General features: G+C 45.2%; 2 pseudogenes; both read left to right on the plus strand.

Moving 5' to 3' along the window:
* The first annotated feature begins 11,846 nt into the window (after positions 1-11,846).
* On the plus strand, positions 11,847-13,736 carry LOC129639974 (melanoma-associated antigen 10-like; annotated as a pseudogene).
* Positions 13,737-18,243: 4,507 nt separating this feature from the next.
* Positions 18,244-19,722, plus strand: LOC129640410 (heat shock transcription factor, X-linked member 3-like; annotated as a pseudogene).
* The last annotated feature ends 757 nt before the right edge of the window (positions 19,723-20,479 follow it).

The following is a 20,479-nucleotide window of genomic DNA, read 5'->3' on the forward strand; positions in this document are numbered from 1 at the left end:
ATGGAGAAGCTCTGTACAGTCAGCAAAACAAGACTGGGAGCTGACTGTGGCTCAGATCATAAGCTCCTTATTGCCAAATTCAGATGTAAATTTTTTTTTTTTTCATTGACAATGAACTTTTATTCAGATGAGAGCAGATTAGATCATGAGCAGCCAGGGAAATGACTGTAGACAGTCCCCAACTTATGATGGTTCAACTTAGATGACTTTTTTACTTTCTTTTTTTTTATTTTTTTAATTTTATTATTTTTTATTTATTTATTTTATAATTTTATTTTATTTTTAAACTTTATAATATTGTATTAGTTTTGCCAAATATCAAAATGAATCCACCACAGGTATACATGTGTTCCCCATCCTGAACCCTCCTCCCTCCTCCCTCCCCATTCCATCCCTCTGGGTCGTCCCAGTGCACCAGCCCCAAGCATCCAGTATCATGCATCGAACCTGGACTGGCAACTCGTTTCATACATGATATTTTATATGTTTCAATGCCATTCTCCCAAATCTTCCCACCCTCTCCCTCTCTCACAGAGTCCATAAGACTGTTCTATACATCAGTGTCTCTTTTGCTGTCTCGTACACAGGGTTATTGTTACCATCTTTCTAAATTCCATATATATGCGTTAGTATACTGTATTGGTGTTTTTCTTTCTGGCTTACTTCACTCTGTATAATAGGCTCCAGTTTCATCCACCTTATTAGAACTGATTCAAATGTATTCTTTTTAATGGCTGAATAATACTCAATTGTGTATATGTACCACAGCTTTCTTATCCATTCATCTGCTGATGGACATCTAGGTGGCTTCCATGTCCTGGCTATTATAAACAGTGCTGCGATGAACATTGGGGTACACGTGTCTCTTTCCCTTCTGGTTTCCTCAGTGTGTATGCCCAGCAGTGGGATTGCTGGGTCATAAGGCAGTTCTATTTCCAGTTTTTAAGGAATCTCCACACTGTTCTCCATAGTGGCTGTACTAGTTTGCATTCCCACCAACAGTGTAAGAGGGTTCCCTTTTCTCCACACCCTCTCCAGCATTTATTACTTGTAGACTTTTGGATCGCAGCCATTCTGACTGGCGTGAAATGGTACCTCATAGTGGTTTTGATTTGCATTTCTCTGATAATGAGTGATGTTGAGCATCTTTTCATGTGTTTGTTAGCCATCTGTATGTCTTCTTTGGAGAAATGTCTATTTAGTTCTTTGGCCCAGTTTTTGATTGGGTCATTTATTTTTCTGGAGTTGAGCTGTAGGAGTTGCTTGTATATTCTCGAGATTAGTTGTTTGTCAGTTGCTTCATTTGCTATTATCTTCTCCCATTCTGAAGGCTGCCTTTTCACCTTGCTAATAGTTTCCTTTGATGTGCAGAAGCTTTTAAGGTTAATTAGGTCCCATTTGTTTATTTTTGCTTTTGTTTCCAATATTCTGGGAGGTGGTTCATAGAGGATCCTGATCTGATGTATGTCAGAGAGTGTTTTGCCTATGTTCTCCTCTAGGAGTTTTATAGTTTCTGGTCTTACGTTTAGATCTTTAATCCATTTTGAGTTTATTTTTGTGTATGGTGTTAGAAAGTGTTCTAGTTTCATTCTTTTACAAGTGGTTGACCAGTTTTCCCAGCACCACTTGTTAAAGAGATTGTCTTTAATCCATTTTATAGTCTTGCCTCCTTTCTCAAAGATAAGGTGTCCATATGTGCGTGGATTTATCTCTGGGCTTTCTATTTTGTTCCATTGATCTATATTTCTGTCTTTGTGCCAGTACCATACTGTCTTGATATCTGTGGCTTTGTAGTAGAGCCTGAAGTCAGGTAGGTTGATTCCTCCAGTTCCATTCTTCTTTCTCAGGATCGCTTTGGCTATTTGAGATTTTTTGTATTTCCATACAAATTGTGAAATTATTTGTTCTAGCTTTGTGAAGAATGCTGTTGGTAGCTTGATAGGGATTGCATTGAATCTATAGATTGCTTTGGGTAGTATACTGATTTTCACTATATTGATTCTTGCAATCCATGAACATGGTATATTTCTCCATCTGTTAGTGTCCTCTTTGATTTCTTTCACCAGTGTTTTATAGTTTTCTATATATAAGTCTTTAGTTTCTTTAGGTAGATATCTTCCTAAGTATTTTATTCTTTCCATTGCAATGGTGAATGGAATTGTTTCCTTAATTTCTCTTTCTGTTTTCTCATTATTAGTGTATAGGAATTCAAGTGATTTCTGTATGTTGATTTTATATCCTGAAACTTTACTCTAGTCATTGATTAGTTCTAGTAATTTTCTGGTGGAGTCTTTAGGGTTTTCTATGTAGAGGATCATGTCATCTGCAAACAGTGAGAGTTTTACTTCTTCTTTTCCAATTTGGATTCCTTTTATTTCTTTTTCTGCTCTGATTGCTGTGGCCAAAACTTCCAAAACTATGTTGAATAGTAATGGTGAAAGTGGGCACCCTTGTCTTGTTCCTGACTTGAGAAGAAATGCTTTCAATTGTTCACCATTGAGGATAATGTTTGCTGTGGGTTTGTCATATATAGCTTTTATTATGTTGAGGTATGTTTCTTCTATTCCTGCTTTCTGGCGAGTTTTTATCATAAATGGATGTTGAATTTTTTCAAAGGCTTTCTCTGCATCTATTGAGATAATCATATGGTTTTTATTTTTCAGTTTGTTCATGTGGTGTATTACGTTGATTGATTTGTGGATATTGAAGAATCCTTGCATCCCTGGGATAAAGCCCACTTGGTCCTGGTGTATGATCTTTTTAATGTGTTGTTGGATTCTGATTGCTAGAATTTTGTTAAGGATTTTTGCATCTATGTTCATCAGTGATATTGGCCTGTAGTTTTCTTCTTTTGTGGGATCTTTGTCAGGTTTTGGTATTAGGGTGATGGTGGCCTCATAGAATGAGTTTGGAAGTTTACCTTCCTCTGCAATTTTCTGGAAGAGTTTGAGCAGGATAGGTGTTAGCTCTTCTCTAAATTTTTGGTAGAATTCAGCTGTGAAGCCGTCTGGACCTGGGCTTTTGTTTGCTGGAAGATTGTTGATTACAGTTTCAATTTCCGTGCTTGTGATGGGTCTGTTAAGATTTTCTATTTCTTCCCGGTCCAGTTTTGGAAAGTTTTACTTTTCTAAGAATTTGTCCATTTCTTCCACGTTGTCCATTTTATTGGCATATAATTGTTGATAGTAGTCTCTTATGATCCTTTGTATTTCTGTGTTGTCTGTTGTGATCTCTCCATTTTCATTTCTACTTTTATTGATTTGATTTTTCTCCCTTTGTTTCTTGATGAGTCTGGCTAATGGTTTGTCAATTTGATTTATCCTTTCAAAAAACCAGCTTTTGGTTTTGTTGAATTTTGCTATGATCTCTTTTGTTTCTTTTGCATGTATTTCTGCTCTAAGTTTTAAGATTTCTTTCCTTCTACTAACCCTGGGGTTCTTCATTTCTTCCTTTTCTAGTTGCTTTAGGTGTAGAGTTAGGTTATTTATTTGACTTTTTTCTTGTTTCTTGAGGTGTGCCTGTATTGCTATGAACATTCCCCTTAGGACTGCTTTTACCGTGTCCCACAGGTTTTGGGTTGTTGTGTTTTCATTTTCATTCGTTTCTATGCAAATTTTGATTTCTTCTGTGATTTGTTAATTATTCAGCAGCGTGTTGTTCAGCCTCCATATGTTGGAATTTTTAGTAGTTTTTCTCTTGTAATTGAGATCTAATCTTACTGCATTGTGGTCAGAAAAGATGCTTGGAATGATTTCTATTTTTTTGAATTTACCAAGGCTAGCTTTATGGCCCAGGATGTGATCTATCCTGGAGAAGGTTCCATGTGCACTTGAGAAGAAGGTGAAATTCATTGTTTTGGGATGAAATGTCCTATAGATATCAATTAGGTCTAACTGGTCTATTGTATCGTTTAAAGTTTGTGTTTCCTTGTTAATTTTCTGTTTAGTTGATCTATCCATAGGTGTGAGTGGGGTATTAAAGTCTCCCACTATTATTGTGTTATTGTTAATTTCTCCTTTCGTACTTGTTAGCATTTGTCTTACATACTGCAGTGCTCCCGTGTTGCGTGCATATATATTTATAATTGTTCTATCTTCTTCCTGGATTGATCCTTTGATCACTATGTAGTGACCATCTTTGTCTCTTTTCACAGTCTTTGTTTTAAAGTCTATTTTATCTGATATGAATATTGCTACTCCTGCTTTCTTTTGGTCCCTATTTGCATGGAAAATCTTTTTCCAGCCCTTCACTTTCAGTCTGTATGTGTCCTCTGTTTTGAGGTTGGTCTCTTGTAGACAACATATGTATGGGTCTTGTTTTTGTATCCATTCAGGCAGTTTTGTCTTTTGGTTGGGGCATTCAACCCATTTACGTTTAAGGTAATTACTGATAAGTATGATCCTGTTGCCATTTACTTTATTGTTTTGGGTTCGAATTTATACACCGTTTTTGTGTTTCCTGTCTAGAGAATATCCTTTAGTATTTGTTGGAGAGCTGGTTTGGTGGTGCAGAATTCTCTCAGCTTTTGCTTGTCTGAAAAGCTTTTGATTTCTCCTTCATATTTGAATGAGATCCTTGCTGGGTACAATAATCTGGGCTGTAGGTTATTTTCTTTCATCATTTTAAGTATGTCTTGCCATTCCCTCCTGGCTTGAAGAGTTTCTTTTGAAAGATCAGCTGTTATCCTTATGGGTATTCCCTTGTGTGTTATTTGTTGTTTTTCCCTTGCTGCCTTTAATATTTGTTCTTTGTGTTTGATCTTTGTTAATTTGATTAATATGTGTCTTGGGGTTTTTCACCTTGGGTTTCTCCTGTTTGGGACTCTCTGGGTTTCTTGGACTTGGGTGGTTATTTCCTTCCCCATTTTAGGGAAGTTTTCAACCATTATCTCCTCAAGTATTTTCTCATGGTCTTTCTTTTTGTCTTCTTCTTCTGGGACCCCTATGATTCGAATGTTGTAGCGTTTAATATTGTCCTGGAGGTCTCTGAAATTGTTCTCATTTCTTTTAATTAGTTTTTCTTTTATCCTCTCTGATTCATTTATTTCTACCATTCTATCTTCTAATTCACCAATGCTATCTTCTGCCTCTGTTATTCTACTATTTGTTGCCTCCAGAGTGTTTTTAATTTCATTTATTGCATTTTCATTATATATTGGCTCTCTTTTATTTCTTCTAGGTCCTTGTTAAACCTTTCTTGCATCTTCTCAATCCTTGCCTCCAGGCTATTTATCTGTGATTCCATTTTAATTTCAAGATTTTGGATCAATTTCACTATCATTATTCCGAATTCTTTATCAGGTAGATTCCCTATCTCTTCCTCTTTTGTTTTGTTTGGTGGGCATTTATCGTGTTCCTTTATCTGCTGGGTAGTCGTCTGTCTCTTCATCTTGTTTAAATTGCTGAGTTTGGGGTGTCCTTTCTGTATTCTGGCAGTTTGTGGAGTTCTCTTTATTGTGGCATTTCCTCACTGTGTGTGGGTTTGTACAGGTGGCTTGTCAAGGTTTCCTGGTTAGGGAAGCTTGTGTCGATGTTCTGGTGGATGGAGCTGTATTTCTTCTCTCTGGAGCGTAATGAAATGTCCAGTAATGAGTTATGAGATGTCTATGGTTCTGGGGTGACTTTGGGCAGCCTGTATATTGAAGCTCAGGGCTGTGTTCCTTTGTTGCTGGAGAATTTGCTTGGTATGTCTTTCCCTGGAACTTGTTGGCCCTTGTGTGGTGTTTGGTTTCAGTGTTGGTATGGAGGCATTGATGAGCTCCTGTCAATTAATGTTCCTTGGAGTCAGGAGTTCCCTGGAGTCAGGGTTTGGACTTAAGCCTCCTACTTCCAGTTATCAGTCTTATTTTTACAGTAGTTTCAAAACTTCTCCTTCTATACAGCACCATTCATAAAACATCTACGTTAAAGATGAAAAGTTTCTCTACTGTGAGGGTCACTCAGAGAGGTTCACAGCATTACATGAAGAAGAGAAGTGGGAGGAGGGACTTAGAGGTGACCCAAATGAGATGAGGTGGAATCAATAGTGGAGAGAGTGGGCTAGCCAGTGGGCTAGCCAGTAGTCACTTCCTTATGTGCACTCCACAACTGGACCGCTCAGAGATGTTCATGGAGTTATACAGAGAAGAGAAGGAGGAGGCAGGATACAGAGGTTGCCAGAAGGATAAAAGGGGGAAATGAAAAGGAGGGAGACAGGTCCAGCCAGTAATCAGTTCCCTAAGTGTTCTTCACCATCTGGAACGCACAGAAATTCACAGAGTTGGGTAGAGTAGAGAGGGGTTAGGGAGGAGATACAGGCGACCTGATGGAGAAAACGGAGAGTCCAAAGGGAGAGAGAGCAGTCAAGCCAGTAATCTCGTTCCCTAGTGAAAAATGTGTCCTGAGGATTGGGTTTTTTAAAGGTACAAAATTGGTAACAAATACATAAAAGCAAAAATTAAAAATCTAGAGTAGAGTTTGGAATTTCAAAAATGTGATGTTAATGAAAAGAAGAAGGAAAAGAAAGAGAAAAAAACGAAAAAAGAAAAACAAACAAGGTTGCAAAAATTATAAAGAAACTACAGGTACAAAATTGATAACTAATATCAAAAAGCAAAAATTAAAAATCTAGAGTAGAGTTTGGAATTTCAAAAATACAATGTTAAAAAAAAAGAAGAAGAAGAAGAAAAATAAAGAGAGAAAACAAACAAACCAACAAAAACAATGTTGCAAAAATTATAAAGAAAATACAGGTACAAAATTGATATCAAATACCAAAAAGCATAAATTAAAAATCTTGAGTTGAGTTTGGAATTGCAGATATATGATGTTATATAAAAGAAGAAAAGAAAGAAACAGAGGGAAAAAAAAAAGAAAAAAAGTCACAGAAATTATAAAAAAAAACTATAGGTACAAAATTGATAACATATACCAAAAGGCTAAAATTAAAAATCTAGAGTGGAGTTTGGAATTTCAAAAATACGATGTTAAAGAAAAGAAGAAGGAAAAGAAAGAGAGAAAAAACGAACAAAGAAAAACAAACAAGGTCGCAAAAATTATAAAGAAACTACAGGTACAAAATTGATAACTAATACCAAAAAGCAAAAGTTAAAAATCTAGAGTAGAGTTTGGAATTTCAAAAATACAATGTTAAAAAAAAGAAGAAAAATAAAGAGAGAAAACAAACAAACCAACAAAAACAATGTCGCAAAAATTATAAAGAAAATACAGGTACAAAATTGATATCAAATTCCAAAAATCATATATTAAAAATCTTGAGTAGAGCTTGGAATTGCAGATATACGATGTTATACAAAAGAAGAAGAGAAAGAAATAGAGGGAAAAAAAAAGTCACAGAAATTATGAAAAAAACTATAGGTACAAAATTGATAGCATATACCAAAAGGCTAAAATTAAAAATCTAGAGTAGAGTTTGGAATTTCAAAAATACAATGTTAAAGAAAAGAAGAAACAAAACAAAACACGGTCAAAAAATTATAAAATATATATATGAAGTTTGCTGAAGAAGAAAAAAAAAATAGGGTCTTTTTTTTTTTTTGCAAAGTAATAGTTATAAACGTGAAAATTAAAGGACAATAGAGGACTTAAATTTTTTTTTTAATAATTAAAAAAAAGAAAAAGAAAGAAAGATTGATCGTATAAATAGTAAAAATATATCTAGGTCTTTCTCTGGTTTTGTTGTGAGTATTGTGGGTTCAGTTCATTTTTGGCTAGTTCCTTGGTCTGACTTATATTTCTCAAGATCTATAGGCCCCTTCCTATGTAGTCCGTAGTAACCACAGGGTTTTTATCTATGGCCTGTAGCTTCCAAGGCGTTTTCCTCTGTTATAGCTTCTTCTGTTTGCTGGTCTCTTCAGTGTCTGGTTCCTGCCCTGACACAAAGGGGACGGTGGAAGACACTATTTTTTTTTATTTTATTTAGGCTCACTTGTTCAGCCGCGCTGTGGGGAGGGAGGGAGGGATGCTGCAAACAGATAACATTGGCATGTGCTCGCAGTGCCTCAGCCACACTGGGTCTGCCCCCGCTCCCAGCGCATGTAGCCTCCCTGCCCACACTGCTCGGGCTCTAGGTTGTTCTGCCGGGAACAATCAGAGGCCGGCCCTGGGCTGAGCTCCCAGGTCCAAGCCGCTCAGGTTCAGGCACTCGGGTAGTCCTCAGAGGCGCAGACTCGGTTGGGCCTGCGTTTTGTGCTCTTCCCAGATCCGAGCAGCTCAGGTGATGTGTTTGGCGGGCACCAATGCTGCGACCTATCGCCTCCCCGCCACTCGGTTATCTGGGTGTAAAACCGGCGCACTTTCTCAGGCAGATGTTGACCATCCAGACCCCCAAGAAGTTTTAGTTAGCAAAGAAGCCTGCTTACAGTTTTATAGATAGTGTCTCTCTTGGGCTGCAATTGCCCCCTTAAGGCTCTGGCTGCCTGTCACCGGAGGGGGAAGGTCTGCAGCCGGCTATCTCTGTTCAGTCCTTTGTTCTGTGCGCGGGCCTGGCGGTGTCTTAGGTTAGGGCTGGCTTTTCGCGTGGTAGATATCCCACAGTCTGGTTTGCTAGCCCAAATTATTTCGCTCAGATAGCGCTCAGGACATTCGGCCCGATTCTTACTCTAAGGGACACAGTCCGAGCTGCGCTTCCCTGCCCAGCCCCCGCTTGCTAATGACGTGTGCAGGCATCGGCGCTGCTTCTCTGCTGGGGGAGTTACCGTAGGGCTCACAGTCTGCGATTTTTAATTGTTTATTATTTTTTTTTCTCCCTTTTATGTTGCCTCTGTGCTTCCAAAGCTCGGCACAGATTTGGCAGTGAGAAGGTTTCCTGGTGTTTGGAAACTTCTCTCTTTTTAAGACTCCCTTCCCGGGATGGAACTCCGTCCCTCCCTCTTTTGTCTCTTTTTTTGTCTTTCATATTTTTTCCTACCTCCTTTCGAAGAGTTGGGCTGCTTTTCTGGGTGCCTGATGTCCTCTGCCGGCATTCAGAAGTTGTTTTGTGGAATTTACTCGACGTTTAAATGCTCTTTTGATGAATTTGTGGAGGAGAAAGTGTTCTCCCCGTCCTACTCCTCCGCCATCTTGGCTCCTCCCAAATTCAGATGTAAATTGAAGAAAGTAGGGAAAACCACTAGAATATTCAGGTATGATGTAAATCCAATCCTTTATGATTATACAGTGTAAGTGAGAAATAGATTTAAGGGATTAGACCGGACAAATAGAGTGCCTGATAAACTATGGACGGAGGTTCAAGACATTGTACAGGAGACCGGGATCAAGACCATCCCCAAGGAAAAGAAATGCCAAAAAGCAAAAGGGCTCTCTGGGGAGGCTTTACAATTAGTTGTGAAAAGAAGAGAAGCAAAAAGCACAGGAGAAAAGGAAAGATATAAGCATCTGAATGCAGAGTTCCAAAGAAGAACAAGAAGAGATAAGAAAGCCTTCCTCAGTGATCAATGCAAAGAAATAGAAGAAAACAGCAGATTGGGAAAGACTAGACATCTCTTCAGGAAAATTCGAGATAGCAAGGGAGCATTTAATGCAAAGATGTGCTCGATAAAGAACAGAAATGGTATGGACCTAACAGAAGCAGAAGATATTAAGAAGAGGCCCTAAGAGTACTCAGAAGAAATGTACACACACACAAAAAATCTTCATGACCCAGATAATCATGATTTTGTGATCACACACCTAGGGCCAGACATCCTGGAATGTGAAGTCAAGTGGGCCTTAGAAGCATCACTAGGAACAAAGCTAGTGGAGGTGATGAAATTCCAATTGAGCTATTTCAAATCCTGAAAGATGATGCAGTGAAAGTGCTGCACTCAATATGCAAGCTAATTTGGAAAACTCAACAGTGGCCACGGGACTGGAAAAGGTCAGTTTTCACTCCAATTCCTAAGAAAGGCAACGCCAAAGAATGCTCAAACTACCGCACAATTGCACTCATCTCACATGCCAGTAGAGTAATTCTTAAAATTCTCCAAAGCAGGCTTCAGCAATATGTGAATCATGAACTTCCAGAGGTTCAAGCTGGTTATAGAAAAGACAAAGGAATCAGAGATCAAATTGCCAACATCCACTGGATCATGGAAAAAGCAAGAGAGTTCCATAAAAAATATCTATTTGTGCTTTATTGACTATGCCAAAGCCTTTGACTGTGTGGATGACAGTAAACGGTGGAAAATTCTGAAAGAGATGGGAATACCAGACCATCTGTCCAGCCTCTTGAGAAACCTCTATGCAGGGCAGGAAGCAACAGCTGGAACTGGACAAGGAACAACAGACTGTTCCAAGTAGGGAAAAGTACATCAAGGCTATATATTGTCACTCTGCTTATTTAATTTATATGCAGAGTGCATCATGAGAAACGCTAGGCTGGAGGAAGCACAAGCTTGAATCAAAATTGCCGGGGGGAAATATCAATAAGCTCAGATATACAGAAGACACCACCGTTATGGCAGAAAGTGAAGAAGAACTAAAGAGCCTCTTGATGAAAGTGAAAGAAGAGAGTGAAAAAGTTGGCTTAAAGCTCAACATTCAGAAAGCGAAGATCATGGCATCTGGTCCCATCAATTCACGGGAAGTAGATGGGGAAACAGTGGAAACAGTGGCTGAGTTTATTTTTCTGGGCTCCAAAATCTCTGCAGATGGTGACTGCAGCCATGAAATTAAAGGAAGCTTAGTCCATGGAAGTAGAGTTTTGACTAGCCAAAGAGCATATTAAAAAGCATAGACTATGTGGGAGAGGGTGGGGTGATTTGGCAGAATGGCATTGAAACATGTAGAATATCATATATGAAATGAATCGCCAGTCCAGGTTCGAGGCATGATACAGCACACTTGCACTGGGATGACCCAGAGGGATGGTACGGGGAGGGAGGTGGGAGGGGGGTACAGGATGGGGAACACATGTACAACTGTGGCAGGTTCATGTTGAGGTATGGCAAAACGAATACCATATGTAAAGTAATTAACCTCCCATTAAATTAGATAAATTTATATTAAAGATAAAAAATAAAACCCAGAAACATGACTTTTGGAACAAAGGTCTGTCTAGTCAAGGCTATGGTATTTCCAGTGGTCAGGTATGGATTGAGAGTTGGAGTATAAAAAAGCTGAGTGCCAAAAATTGATCCTTTTGAAATGTGGTGTTGGAGAAGATCCTTGAGAGTTCCTTGGACTGCAAGGCGATCCAACCAGTCCATCGTAAAGGATATCAGTCCTGAGTGTTCATTGGAAAGACTGATGTTGAAACTGAAACTCCAATATTTTGGCCACCTGATGTGAAGAGCTGACTCATTGGTAAAGACCCTGATTCTGGGAAATATTGAGAGTAGGAGGAGAAGGGGACAACAGAGGAAGAGATGGTTAGATGGCATCACCAACTCAATGGACATGGGTTTGGGTGGACTCCGCGTGTTGATGATGGACAGGGAGGCCTGGTGTGCTGTGGTTCATGGTGTCGCAAAGAATCAGACATGACTGACAAACTGAACTGACTTCCTCTCAGTTTTTCAGTGGAGACCAGTCGATCTGTCTTCCCATTTGTCTCTGCCTCTCTGCATTTAAGTGCATCAATTATCTATTATGGTCTTGAAGGGGTGATCTTGTGGGGGAGCATCACTGTACAGTCTGTACCATAGTCAGCGGGGTTTGGGGGTGGGGATGGGGCTGGATTTGATGGACCACAAGTCACATCTTTCCTTAGGGTGTGCCAGCACCTATGGCTGGGAAGTTCAGTGGTACCAGGTCTGAAGCCAGATGTGAGGCAGAGAGTTCCTTTTCCTCAGTGGCTTTAACTGTCCTATTGCGGGCAGGGTGGGATCCCAAGTTTCTGGAGCAGAAGCCCTGAATATCAGGCCAGATATGGCTGTGTTCCCTCAAGTATGTACACTCCCCTCTCCCAGCACTGCAACCCCTGCCACAGAAGGACAAGAGGAGCATGTTCTGGTTAGAAAAATAACAAAAGGAGCAAATCTCTAGGCTGGCTGCTTACAGAGATCCAGGCTACCTCCAACGTGCCATCTGTGCCATCACCATCAGTAGAGTGTCCTGCCCTGCTTAAACATACCTTCTGGTCTGAGACCTCTCGCTCCCTCACAGCTGGTTACTACCCTGCAAGTCCCCATAGGGGAGGGTCCAGGCTGTGCCAGGGGAAAGGGGGCACTACAAGAAAGCCCCGAGAGGACCACCCACCCTGTGCGTGGTGGCCTGTGGGGGCCTCACAGTGTCCACCCCTCCTACCAGCACAGAAAGCCCAAGTCTGTGCCACAATCTACTCCCGAGGTGTCCCTCCATTTCTCTCACAGGGGCTCCAAGAAACAGGAGGCGTAGGCAGATGTCTGAGGCCCAATTCCATAGGTCAGAGAGCTGAGGAGGTCCAGGCAGTGCGAAGAGTCAAGGTGAGTTGGCTACCCTGAGTGTGCACCAGGGACTCCACATCCCAGAACAGTGGGGACACCAAAAGGCCCTAATCCTCCCCACCATGTCAGCCCCACAACCTCAAGCTGTGCTGACTGCACACTGGTGAGCCACCTCACGTCCTCCTTCAGGTAGCCAGGGGTTAGGCAGCTTAGGAGGAGCTCCTCTATGAGGCCTGAGAGCACCCCTCAAGGGGAGACTTGTAAGTGGCCTGAGTCAGACCACCCAGGGTGTATTTCTCACCCGAGGACGCTCACAACCACCCTCTCCCACAGGCCCAGGATCCCCATCTGTCCCCCTGCCTCACTCTTGTCTGCACCTCAACCCTGGTCATCATGCAAGGGATGCATGGGCTCTGCCAGCCTGAGAGAGTCTTTCAGGATCCAAGAAAGGAAGAGGGCCTGATGGAGGCACAGTTCATTTGGGGTGAGGAGAAGGAGGTGGAGGAGGAGTTGGAGGAGGAGGAGGATGAAGAGGAGCAGGAGGTGGAGAAGGAGGAGGAGGACCAGCAGCAGCAGCAGGTGGAGGGAAGAGGAGCAAGTAAAGGAAGGAGATGCAGCTACCTTCTCCTTCTCCCGGTCAGGGGTACTCTGGAGGAAGTGGCTGCTGCTGCAACACCGAGTCTCCCCCAGAGCCCTCTGGGTGTCTGGCCCTTTCCCAATGCCATGGCTGCTAGTCCGGGGAGCCAATATGAAGAGCATGGCCTCAGCAGGCAAGATGAAGTGCTAAGCACCTCACGTGACCAGGAAGATGCCAGATCCTGGCTCTGAGATGCACTGGGGGTGAAGAAGAATGAGCTGGTGCAATTCCTGCTCAGCAGGTGTCTTGCCAAGGAGCCAATAACAAAGGCAGAAGTGCTGAACAGTGTGCTCAAACATTACCAGGACCATTTCCTGGTGGTCTTTGGTCAATCCTCAGAGTATTTGCAGCTGGTCTTTGGCTTGGAGGTGAAGGAGGTGGACCCCAGTGAGCACACCTATATCCTGGTCCCCTCCCTGGGCCTCACCCTCAGTGAGATGCTGAGTGATGGCAGAGGTTTCCCAAGGCCGGCCTCCTGGTGGTGATCCTGTGCCTGATTGCTGTGGAGGATGGCCACGCCCCTGAGGAGGAGATCTGGGGAGCACTCAGCAGGATGGGGGTGTGTCTTGGTAAGAACACTTCATCTATGGGGAGCCCAGGGAGCTGCTCACCCAAGTGTGGGTGCGGGAGGGGTACCTGGTGTACCGGCAGGTGCCTGATGATGACCCTGCTTGCTCCGAGTTCCTGTGGGGTCCCCAGGGCTATGTGGAGACCAGAAAGTTTAAAGACCTGGAATATCTGGACAGAGTTGGTTGAAGGGGTCCCAGCTCCTTCCAACCCCTCTGCAAAGGCTGCGAGGGAGGAGGAAAGAGGACTCTGAGCCAGAGCAGCAGCCAGGCTCCTTCTGGGCCCATGTCCAACAGCTTGTCCTAGGGGGCAGGAAAGGAGGCTGATTCTTCCCTTTGTTATTGAAGAGGAAACAGTCAGCCTTCTCAGCAGTGAAGGTCCGGGCCCGTTGGGGGAACCCGGTGTGTGGCATCTTTGTGTTCCTGTTCTCTACAATGACATGGAGGCTCATCTCTGTTTTCTTTAGGAATTTTTCAAATGTTATTCCTTTTTATAGAAGACAATGCATTCCAGTATCTAACTATGTCAATGACGTTGATCATCACACTGTGTTTGTACTTAACCAGTTCAAGATGAAGAGTTTTCCTGTTCTGTAAGAGAGAGTAGGAACACTTCCATTTTATTCTGTGGTCCTGCACAAGATAACATGGAATTAGAATGATTTTGGAAATGTGAATTTATTTAGCAGTGATATAGTTGGTGGAAAAATTAGAAAATAAAAAGTGATAGTAGTGAATTCTTGCTTCTTATACCTGTGTGTGTTCATTTGGTACAGCTAAGGGATCTCAGTTTATGTGGATTTTCCTGGGTTATCGAAAGAAGTAGCAATTCATCTGAGTCGAGCAGCCCCCTCCTCACTGGCACATTTATTGAAAAGACCTTTATGGAGCCTCTGCTCCATGAAAGGCCCTGTGTTAGCAGTGGGGACACTGGGAGAAGCAGGACACTCCCATACCTAGAGCGATGGTCTAGGAGCCACAGTCACATGAGGTGCATCCCACATGGGAGGGAGGGGAAATGGGACATTGCTGTAAGGTGTCCTTTTGGCTCTTGAATAAAGCCCAGAGAGATCTCTTTTGGGGGCAGCATGGAAGGGGTCCTAGCTCTTGTCACTTTGCTGCTGACCACAAGGATGGCACAGGTGTTTTCTACCCATTATCTGCTAGGAATCCCGAAGAACTCCCATCTCACTCCCTTGAAGTGATGCCCAGAAATCCAAGGACTGACCCTCTCTTTCCTGGTCCTGGGGGCCCAGAACTCAAGGTGTTAACTAGCTTTCAATTATCTTCATTGTAATTGGGCATTGTAATCAAAGACTCCACATTTATTGGTGCTGCAATGACAGAAGGTAAGTGTTTGGATGCAACACCACCTGGGACACATGCAAAGAGTGGTTCCTGCTTCTGTTTCCTGGAGCTGCTTGGGTCCTGCTGGAACACTCCTCCACACCCAAATTTTACAGGTCCTCTAACTGGAAATGGGCCTTTCTGGGTAGCCCATACAATGAAGAATCTGTTTGCATTGTGGGAGTCCTGGGTTCCATCCCTGGGTCAGGAAGATCCCCCTGGAGAAGGGCATGGCAACTCACTCCACTATTCTTGTCTGGAGAATTCCATGGACAGAGGATCCTGGCAATCTATAGTCAATGGAGTTGTAGAATCAGATATGACTGAGCGACTAACACTATGGTCCACTACAGTCTAAGTAGAAAAGTTTCTTAGTTTCATTTATGAAACATCCTGTTTGGCTAATTAGGAATTCCACATCCTATTGAGGTGCATATTCTCTAACCTTCCCTGGACCACAAAGTAGCCAACCCCATCCAGTGGACAGTGGAGGATTTTCTGGGGGCAACAGTGTGAAAGATTCCTGCCCTGTTATCACAGGGTCAACTGTTGCCAGGCCCTGCGAGCTCTGTCTCATCCCTTATGTCCATCCTGCAACCCAATACACGAGGCTCCTCACACGTGCTCGCCTCCCAGATGAAGAACTGAGGCCACGGGGCTTGGCCATCTTCCCAGGATCACATGCTAGTGAGGGCCGCGGTGGGCTCAAAGCCCTGTTCTCTATTCCTCTGGTGCCCCCACCTTTCCTGCCCACCCCAGGCCACCACCTGACCTTGCGACTTCTCATACCTTCCTCTTCTCAGTGCTACACGATGCCTCTGAGGTGACAAAAATCAGGCCTGTGGAAGGAAGGGGACAAGGAGAATCAGAAGCCCTGTGGGGCTGCTCTGTGCTTTGCTGAGAACTGACTCTGCTTGGGGCTGGCATCTCTGTCCAGTCCCAGCGCCTCCAGCCTGAGGGTGGCACCCTGTCCCTGCTGCTGCCATGCGGCCTCCTGCCCAACTGAACCTGCCAGGCTGACCAGGTCATCACTGAGCAGGAGGGAGGGAAAGCCTGACTGTATGGTCCCAGTTCCCACTGGGATAAGACTCTACAGGAGGCTCCTCCGATATGGGAGGGAAGGGAACACAGGTGGATCCCTGAGGCTCCAGGTCTCCCAAGCTGCAGTGAGGGAGGGGAGCAGTAGGAGGGCCTTTGGGCTGGGGAAACCAGGGGGTGGACACTAAGCACGGGGGCAGGAGAGTGAGGCAGAGAAAGGCAGGCCTTGGACGTCAGGAGGGCTTGTGTGCGCACAACACAAGTGTCTCGAGCCACGGCTGACAAATACCTCCTTGGCGACACACAAACACACTGCCAGGGCCTGGGTGCTTCCTGGAGGAGGGGGACCAGAAAAGGCAGCTCCCTCAGGACCCAGGGGGTGAGGAGGGGCCCAAAGCGTGGGAGGGAGCAAGAAAGACCAGCTAGTCAGGCTGCCCACAGATACCAGGACCTTCTGTCTCCTTCAGAGGAGCCACCAGAGGCCCCCACCAACGTTTATAGCCTCCAGAGTCATGTCCCAGTCAGATGAACTGGCTGGAAGCAAAGCTTTGTCAACCTGCTTTTAAGCAGAAAGGCCATGAAGAAGCCAAATTCGAACCCTGAATCTCATCCATGCCACCAGTCATTAGGCAGAAAGGCCTCTGGGAGAGCTTCTTCCACACCCTCTTAGCTCACCCCTTTCAGATACCAGGCTGTGGTCCTCACACAGGGAAAATGACCCTGCTACTGGCAGAACTGGGAGACAATGCCCTAGGGTCCTCAAATACGGGCCTTTCCAAGGTACCAGTCTGTTTCCTACACAGTGATTTTCAAGAACAGTGGCCCACAAATACCAGAGAACACGCATCTCCAAACCCACTGCTCTACTGCCCACATGTGGTATAGACCGGTGACTCACTCAGGTTTCATCCAGTCCCACACCCGGATTCTCATACTTTTTCAAATACAGGTTGACGAGGGCGTCCTTTGGTCACATCTCGCTCAACAACTTAGACATGTTCCTTGGAGTGAGTGTGTAAAGGAGGGCCCTTGTAAAGCACCTAACCCATAAAATCATTCGATGGGCCTGTCATCTGGGTAACAGAGAACAGGTCCACAGTGGTGGTGGGGACAGGGGCAGGGGTGGGGAAGATCAGAGCTGGCCTTGGAGAGGACCAGTGAAGTGGCTGTTTTCAACAGAACTGGCTGTACCTTGAGCCCCCGATCAAGTCCTTCAAAGGGAAGGTACCCAAAGTGACCCAAATTGGACATGGATTGCCAGGACCAGGGGTAGCAGAAGCCCAACCACCCCCTGAGGAAAGGAAACAGGGCTTTTGAAACAGCCTGCAGGGAGGCTGAATCTGAGGCTCTGGGAAGGGGATGGGAAAAGCACATGTGTTCCCAAAGTGAATACTCTAGGGCCACCAAAGTGGTGTTTATGGGAAAAATTGGAAACTGAAGACAACAGTCTATCATCTGCAGTGGGATGATACCTGTGTGTGGGCAGAGCTCGGGAGGCTGTGAGCTCAGTGGAGCACCTAGCTTTGCCCTCCCACATGACATCCTGGGGAATCTGTGTCTCAGGAGATTGGGAACAGTCATGTGGAATATGAGGTCGCTCCACTGTACTCGAGCACAGCCCTACTATGGGGAGAGCTCGACCTGGGGGGTTGTGGGGGCAAGACAACAGGACTCTGACTTTGGGGCCAACTGAGCGGGACCAACCAACCAGCAGCAACAGCCAGAAGACAACAAAGCTAGAAGAGGGGGAAGGATGGGGGAGCCACCAACTCAGGTAAGGGAAATCAGCCTGCTACGGACCCCATCTTCTGTGAGGGACAGTCACCAGGGGCCCATCTGACTCCTGGGATCTCTCTTGGTGGTAGCAGACCTAGGACTCGCTAGGGCCTGGCCCTTCAGCAGAAGCCAGCCACAGGCCTGTATGTTGTTAGTGAGGGGAGTGAAGTTAGGGACACATTTGTCAACCCAGCCAGGGCCTGGCCCCTGAAACAATGTGCCTGGCAGCAGAAGGGAGCCCTTGTAGGCAACCTGAAAAATAATTTTCTGTACTGTCAGACAACAGCCAAGCTGGGGATCCCATCTCCATCCCCAGACCCCCTCCCCCACACAGGTCCAGGGCTGCCTCTCCACATAACCTCTGTGACATCATGAAACAGTTAAGGAAGCTGACCACTTAATTGGCTGCCTGTCCCAAGACCCAGATTCTAGAATCTCCAGAGAGTATTTATGGGGCACCCCGACCATGGTCTGAGGCCCGTTTTCCCTGAGCACTCGCGCTTGGATAGATAGTGCTCCTTAGCTAGACTGGCTCCATGGCTAGTCGGAGTTCCCATGAGTCACGGGCAGCCCTGCTAATCCTATCAACTGACGGGGAGCCTGCAGCAGGGGACACCCGTGATTCCTCCCCAGATCCAACCCTGGATTCAGGGGAGGCTTTGGAGAAGAAGGGTGACCAGCCCAAGAGCCCAGATCCAGGCCTCCATGACAATCCACGCCCACAGGGCCCGAACCCAGAAATGGCCAAAGAGGAAGAGAACAACGCCATCCTTGGGCTGTCCTTCCCCAGGAAGCTCTGGAGGATTGTGGAGGATGCAGCCTTCACGTCTGTGCACTGGAACGATGAGGGAGATACAGTGGTCATCGAGGCAGATCTCTTCCAGATAGAGGTACTCCAGCGCAGAGGCATGGACCAGATCTTCGAGACAGACAGCATCAAGAGCTTCATCCGTGAACTGAACCTGTACGGGTTCAGGAAAGTCCGCCCTTCGAGTCACTCTGCAGGGAAGAAGCTCCTGGTAACGTAGAAAGCCCTTTTGGGGAGACTAGACTAGATGAGCTGAGTGCTGGACGGGTTTCATTTCCCAGGAGAATGTTGTTCTCATGAGAGGGTGGTTAAGGAAAGAAGAGAAAGCAGGATCTGTTGTGTTCCACCACCCCTCTTAGACAGGATTCATGGGGGTGACTCCAGACACTGAGGGGCCACTTGATGTCAGGGAGGGCCAGTAACACCTCAAGTGAAGACGGCCCTGGGCGAGCCCTAGGAAGTGACATGCTAGGGCCTCATAAGCTGCCAGGAATGAAGAGATCTTGTCTTCATACTTAGGCATGGCCCGGACTGTTGTGGGGAGGAGGGTGGTGAGGAAGGGCTCTTCTCCCCTCTCATGCCTAAAGTGATTCATTTCCTTTCAGATCTATCGAAACTCCAATTTTCAGAGAGACAAGCCTCTGCTTCTGCAGAACATCCAGAGGAGAGGCAACCCCAGAACAACTTCTCAGCCTGCCACTGGCACAACAACAACTCCAAAGAGAAAGAAGCGAGTGGTGGCAACCAGACACTCTCCTCAATTCCACCACAATGAGTTCACCCAAAAGGCTGGCAACAAAGTCCAGAAGGGGATGCCAACTGCTCGCAGAACCCCCAGCCAGTGCTCATTTGTGTATTCTGACCTTTGGTCTGTGGGCAGTGTAGCCAAGTGGGCTGGGGGAAGCCATCTCCCCAATGAGCAGGGTGGCTCCAGCAGGGTGGCTGGAGAGGGCACATCCAGCAGTGCCATATCTGTGCCCTCGGCTACTGCTGAAAGGGACAGCCCAGGGAAACTGCCCGAGAGCCCCTGGTGTACCCAGATTATGAATCGGTGATGACTTTGTACAACACCTGTTACTCCATTCTGATGGCGGGCCTTTTAGTCATGGCACCAGATGAGACCCCTGAGGCGGAGGATGAGCAGGGAGTATCCTCAGATTATAAGTGTGCCCTCTGTGAGCAGCTCAAGAACAAGCCCAATCCCTGAGCTGCCAGATCCCTAGGGACACTCAAAAGCACTCTCTTATAATTAAAAATGGATTTCTGGCTCTAATAAAGTCAAGCAAAACTCCATTGGAGTAAATAAACTATCAAACGAGAACTACGAGTCTGTGTTCTTTCTATCTGTCCATTGTATTCACACATGGCACAGGGTGAGCTCGAAGAGGCTGGAAGCCCATGCCCCAGGCAATCTTCAGTCTTGTCCCCATGGTCCATTTTCATCTGAAACAGCAGCATTTCACAGGCTCATCCAAGTTTCTGACCCATGAGCCGAGTGCTGAGGCGAACCCAGGATGGACTGGTCCCTGGGCCTTGCCTGCTGCTCAGCAGATGGCTCAGCTGGGCTCCTGACCTTGGGTGTGTCACCTTCCATGAGTCATACACCCTGCAGCAGAAGAGGCTCCTCAAGGATCCCCCAGTGATGTCACAAGTTTCTGATCAGCAGCTGAGCATCTCAGCTCCCTATCCAGGGGCCTCCTCAAGAGGCTCACTGGAAAGCAGGGTCACCCCAGCCACTAGGTGCCTTGCAAACACATTACCCCAAAGCCAAAGACAAGTACAAGGTTTCCACAAGGTGAACACCAGCCCTTGTCACTCTGCCCTCACGGGTGTATTTAGAAGCCTATCTTTACTGGATGCTTGGGGCTGGTGCACTGGGACGACCCAGAGGGATGGTATGGTGAGGGAGGAGGGAGGAGGGTTCAGGATGGGGAACACATGTATACCTGTGGCAGATTCATTTT

Source organism: Bubalus kerabau, chromosome X (assembly GCF_029407905.1).
Source record: "Bubalus kerabau isolate K-KA32 ecotype Philippines breed swamp buffalo chromosome X, PCC_UOA_SB_1v2, whole genome shotgun sequence".
NCBI classification, from domain to species: domain Eukaryota; kingdom Metazoa; phylum Chordata; class Mammalia; order Artiodactyla; family Bovidae; genus Bubalus; species Bubalus kerabau.